Below are 6,600 nucleotides of genomic sequence, written 5' to 3'. Positions count from 1 at the left end.
TGAATGAACCTGCCCAAAGTTAATTATAAGAGCGTTACTTTTTTTTACAGCTAATTCAACACCTATCTCATGGTCAAAAACTGCTTTGGTAGAACGGCAGAAAATTTAATTTTAAGCAACTTTCAAATATTCATTAAAATTGTGACTAATTTTTATAAAAAATGGGTTGAAGGCGAATAAGTTATACATATAGTGAAAGTAATAAGTCGTCATATGTGATGTGTGGTCCAGGTGCACAGTCTTATATCATCAGCAAGGGGAGCAGAAATCCATTTATAGAAACGAAATTGTGCTTTCCACAGAGCAAAGAACAGTTTAAAAGGAAACAGGAATTGTTGTGTCTAAATCTCTCCATTCGTGTGATCACACAAAAATATAGAAAAGGTTTTTCAGATGTTTAGAGATGGTGATTTCCACAGGGTTCCTATCAGTTTCGTTTCAAGGGGACAAGCCCTGTTTCAGGACCTTGGTGCCAGGAAAAAAGTGTCCCCATACAGGCCCCCCACTCTCTGCTGCTACTGGATCAGGAATGTCCCCAATTTTTGCCTCATACTTCTGATGTAGGGAAGAGAGATCGATGGGCCTCCCTGACCAACATCTGGCCTGAAATTGACCAGATCTCGATTGCGCAGGTTTGATTTTTCCGTTGGATCAGGGACCACATCGGCTCTTTGATGCAGTCCCTGATCTGACGTCGCCTATGCCCGCCGTTTTAATTAGTTTATTTGGCACTATGGACAAATGTTTAACTTAGCCCGATATCGCCCACCCTTAGCTGGGCATATCGGGAGAAGATCCGCCCCCTTGGCGACCTCACCAAACGAGCTGATCTTGCAGTGTATGGCCACCTTTAGATTCATGTGTCTTGCAATATGATATTTTTGGGTGCTTTGTTGCTCACAGGAAGCACAACTGAAGCAATATTTGTTTGTCCCTTTTTGTCCACTGTATTCTGTCCTGGTTCTGGATCTTTGAATAAGGTAGCAGTTCTCCTCCAGCTGGTTTCCGCTACATTGTTTCTGGAGTCATAACCCTCTTGTCCATGGATCCGATAACTGACAGGACTATTCTATGTGAAAACAAGAGTAACAAATCAACTCATTTTGCTTCTTCAGATCCAGAAACGGGCAAAATGATCCATCATTCTAGGGCACCTGAAGTAGGAGGGCACTCTTTTTCCCCTATTTCCCGTAAAATAATTTTCTCAAGTTCCTCACCAAACAAACCCTTGCCTTTAAAATCCAAGGAGGTTTCTTGGAGCTTTAATCCTCTGCCCAGTTCTTCAGCCATAGTGCTCTTTGAGCTGCTACCACGGACATGAGATTCTTGCTGTGGCTTGTAATGAGTCCAGCAACGCATCCTTCATAAAGGCATTAGTGTCAACTAATTTGGATGTGAAAGAGTGTAATTGTGCTCTTGGGGTATTGTTCCCCAGTCCATCCATTAGAAACTGCGACCAGATAGCCATCACTCTGCTTATCCGGGCACCTGCTATCACTGGCCAGAAGGTAGAATCTGTTGATGTGCAAATAGCCCTCAGAAAGCTCTACAGCCACATATCAGGAGGGCTTTAAAATGCCACAACACCAGGTACTGGTAGTGCAGTGTTATTATATAACTGAGATACTGGGGCATCAACCGAGCAGGACAATCCATTTTTCCAATAGTTTCTTAGCAAAAGTGTATGAACATGAGAAGCAGTGGGAAGGTTAAAATTTCTTCTCTGGAGTATTTCACTCATGCTGTATAATGTCCCCCAGTTGGTCATAACAGGGGAACTCAGCTGTATGCTTAAACTGGTGTTTGAAGGGGCCCTTGTTAGCCTTCCCCGTGTCTGATGGGCCCTTCAATTCTAGTTATTTAATCACTCAAATTAGGCTATCTATGTCATTGGGAACCTCCGTATCAGGTTTCATCTGTTCTTCAGATGAAGACGAGTATATTTTCTCCTCACTTAAATCAGAAATTATTTCATCCTCTGATGATTTTCCTGAGGCAATGGAAGCTGTGTGCTTCCTAGTAGATGTTTGGCTTAGTGAAGGGTATGTTAGACAACTGGGTGAAAAATCTGTTCAAAGAAGTGAAGAAATTGAGATACACTGCAGGTTGGCCAAGGATTGGTACAATTGCATTGCCCAAAATGAGGCCAATTCAAACTTCAGTGTAGGACAGGAATGGCTGCCCTAGGCACTACTGATGTTTTTGTCTGGGTGAACCATGGAGGAGGTAGATTGCTTACCAGCTGCTGTGATGGCAGTGCAAATGGGCTGTCCCTGCCTCTTGGTAATTTAGCATTACAAGATACTCAAGTAAAATGGGTGACTGAGACAGTCGTCTTAGTCTTTCCTCTCTTTGGGAACATGCTTCCTTGCTATGCAGTTCCCCCTCAATACGCACCTGCTCGCTCAATGCAACACCGGAGGAGTATGTGAAACAATTTTTAATACCTGGTATAGCCCCAAATGGAGAGGAGTTCTGCTGGCCCAGTACTTGCCATATGGTGGTGCTGTGTGTAAGCACTGTGTGTCCCCTTCCTTTGTGACGTATCCCCATCAAACATGCCAAGGAATAGGTGCACAGGAGGCTGCGCACTGGAGGTTCTGGAGCGAAAAATTAAGGGAATCTTCTGATGCATGCACCAGCTCCACTTGAGCACTTGGCAGGGAACACAGACGAGGGGAGATAGAGACTCTAACATCTACCATAGTTTCAGCTTCTATGCTTAGGGGTTCGGCCAGCTCTTGTTGGGTGCAAGTACTGTGCAGGGCGTTGAGCCACAGTCTCCTTCCCTTCCTCCCACTCAGAGCAACTAGGGATATCTCGTGTTAGAGCAATGCAGTAGCAGCAGTGGTATGAGGGGAGATAGAGACTCTAACATCTACCATAGTTTCAGCTTCTATGCTTAGGGGTTTGGCCAGCTCTTGTTGGGGTGTCCATGCCCAATGGAGCTTGTCGGGTCAGCTGTGGTATCCCCTGACAGTGGGTTGTATCTCAGTTTTGATGGTCAGCTTGCTTGCCATTCTAGTCACCCCTGCAGAGGAATCCTGTGTTGGGGGTTAACTGTCTAAGCCCAGGTATACTTCTGGCATGTGTCTCATCCCTGGTGTCAGAGCTAGCCTCCTACCTCCTGAATGAGCACACTGGAAAAACCTGAGCGGAAAGGGTTAAGCATGGAATATATAAAGAGAAGGGGAGGAGAGAGGAGAGTTTTTGTTGTGTCAGTATCCTGCCTCCTGGTGGGAAGACCTTTACCCATTCGTTCCTGGGAACGTAAGGGAAACAAATTTGCGTTAAAAAACATGAATCTTTCACCATTATCGAAACCACAAAAAATTAAAATTTAAAATTATGCCATCTAAAAGCTGTAAAGGTCCTGGGCAAATTGTAACAATCTTTGTTTAATTTGTGGTTTTAGAGGTTTTCAGATTTTTCTTTTGTTTGTAGGCACACAAACATTTTTATGAAAAGAAAAATGTGAGGTTTCCATGTTCTTTTCATTTGTTTGTGCTTTTTATATTCAGATCTTTTAACAACTAGAGTTTCAGAAAACTCTAAAACCACTAAACTGAGAATACTGATAAATGGGCCTCCACGATTACAATGGTATGCTTGCATAGTACTTATTGTTTAACAAATCATGTGGTATTAGTACAAACACAGGACATTTGAAGAAGGGGGTTCTCAACAGAAAATCTACACAGTATGGCACAGTATTAGTCTTGGAGAGTGCTTCTTGTTATGTACTTCAGCTCTTGTTGCAGCAGGGCTTTCTGATGCTGTACCCCCACAAATCATTTACATTTTTGTTTACTCAGTTAGTGGACTACCTACTGTAAACAGGTTTGTACCAACTTGCGTGAGATCTCAACCAATGTAGAACTCTTACTATGCACTGAATGCCAACTTTACTCCATGTATTCCACAGTAACAGATATTAGGCAGTCTATATTGAGAAACAGAATAGCTGCATCACAGCATTAGCTGTCAAGTCTGATCCTCTCTTAAACACTTGTGGCACTTTTAAAATATATTGATGCACACTGGTGACAAAAGACTGCTATGCTGTAGAGGTACACATGAATTAAGTAAAAAATATCTGCATTTGTAACATATACTTTACCATTTTAAAAATAAACGTTGTTTATAGTGTTTAGAGAGATAGTATTTAAGAAGAATCAGTAATTGTTTTTTGTGGGCACCATAGTGGTGCAATGGCTAGTACTGGTGCTTTGCATTGCTGCAAGTCCAGGTTCGATTCACTAGCTGCAATGAGTTAGTATGTTTTCTCAGTTTCTGCATGGGTATATCCTTTGTGTATTCCCACGCTCTGAATACATACAGGTAGTTTCTCTGGCTCTTGATAAAATTGACAGTAATGGAATGTTATGGGGACTGATGTGAATGATGCACATTGTCCATAAAGTGCTGTGGAATATGGTGTTGCAATATATTATCCTTTATTTATATAGCACTAACATCAATAAAAAATAATAAACTAATGCTTACCTGAAAAACAGTCACTGGGTTATACTGTGGCATCGTATCCCATCAACATCTTATTATTTATACAAATGCACCCTTATATAATGAATAATCAAGTCTCCTGTTAAGGTAGGAAACTTTGGTGTAAGCAGAGCATTAGGGCAGCACCAAGGTGTACTTGATAAACCAACAACTTGAACTATTCTACTCAATATGCACTTGATAAAACCAACTAATACTGCACAGTAGAAGCAACTGTGATGTATGAGTGTTATTTAATTTTTTCTGAATGCCCGATTATTCTTATTTTTAGAGCAAGACAATGGTGTTTATAACATGTTGATTGGTAAGGAATAAGATACATAGCCTTAAGGTCCCCCTACACCAGTGCTGTCCAACTTCTGTTGTACTGAGGGCCGGAATTTTTCCGACCTACGTGGTGGAGGGCCGATAATGGAAGGCAGGTTTGACCACTCCCCCTTTTGAAACCGCACCCACTTGAAACCACACCCATGTTATCACATGACCATACCCATATTAATGGTTGTAGTACAGCAAAAACCTGCCATACTCTGCCTGCCCTACCCTGCCTGTGTGCCATACTCTGCCTGCCCTACCCTGCCTTTGTGTGTGCCATACTCTGCCTTCCCTACCCTGCCTGTGTGTGCCATACTCTGCCTGCCCTACCCTGCCTGCGTGCCATACTTTCACTGTGTGTGCCATTCTTGGCTGGTTTGTGCCATACTTGGCCTGTGTGTGCCATACTCTGCCTGCCCTACCCTGCCTGTGTGTGCCATACTCTGCCTTCCCTACCCTGCCTGTGTGTGCCATACTCTGCCTTCCCTACCTTGCCTGCGTGTGCCATACTTTCACTGTGTGTGCCATTCTTGGCTGGTTTGTGCCAAACTTGGCCTGTGTGTGCCATACTCTGCTTGCCCTACTCTGCCTGTGTGTGCCATACTCTGCTTGCCCTATGCTGCCTGTGTGTATGGCACACACAGGCAGCCTACAGTGACACAATGCTGGCACTGCTCCTACAGTCTGCACAAAACTATATATTAAAAAACTTTTTAATTGCAGTACCACCTCAGTATATGTTCTTTTTGTAGTGTGCAGGGATTATTTGTGGGTTTCTACTGCTCCTGAGGTGTGAACAGGAGAACAATGGGGGTGATTACAGCCTGAGCCTGAGGTGTGAACACTGCAGGGGGTGAACAATGCAGAGATTAAAAGGTGTGAACAGTACAGGGGATTACATATTTAAACAATACAGCCTGATTACAGCCTGAATCTGAGGTGAGAACCATGCAGGGGGGGGCAGTTAATCACAGTACTGATACCATTTAAAGCTTACACAAGAGTAAGCCATCAAAGCAGCCAGACAGGTGGGGGGCCACACAGAGGGGGGTCGCGGGCCGCCAGTTGGACAGCACTGCCCTACACCATAAGATCCGCTCGCTTGGCGGAGCTGGGGCCAAACGATCAAATTATAACAATGAGCATAGGAAAAGTTGGTCCGGGGACCGCATTAACGAGCTGATGCGGTCCCCGATCCGACTAGATTTTTAAATCTGCCTGATCGAGATCTGGCCGATTTCAGGCCAGATATCGGTGGGGCAGTCCCGTCGGTACTGCCCATACACAGGGCAATTAGCTGCCGAATTGGTCTAAGGGACCGATCTCGGCAGCTAGAATCGGCCCGTGTATGGGGACCTTTATTATTAATAAACGGTCATAGGGCAACGGAGCAATTTGAGTCCTTGCTGCAAGCCATTACACTTGTACAAGTGTGTGAAATGACATTTGGAGAAGAAGACATATTAGTAACATCGATGCCACACAGTGGGCTTGTACATTAAAAGGGAAAGATCAGTGCTATAAAAATAGTATTTGAGATGCTGATTGCAGTGTACCTTCTGACATGTTAAAAATACAAAGCAGTTGCATTTTCTATTTACTGTATATACTCGAGTATAAGCCTAGTTTTTCAGCACCCAAAATGTGCTAAAAAAAAGTCACCCTCGGCTTATACTCGAGTCGGGTGCCATGGGTCCCTCCAGACTAGCACCCTCTGTCCTTTGTGTGCAAATTAGGCCACCTGCAACCAGACCCTCCAGT

Source organism: Xenopus tropicalis, chromosome 1 (genome assembly GCF_000004195.4).
Source record: "Xenopus tropicalis strain Nigerian chromosome 1, UCB_Xtro_10.0, whole genome shotgun sequence".
Classification (NCBI taxonomy): domain Eukaryota; kingdom Metazoa; phylum Chordata; class Amphibia; order Anura; family Pipidae; genus Xenopus; species Xenopus tropicalis.
This window is presented reverse-complemented; position numbering follows the sequence as displayed.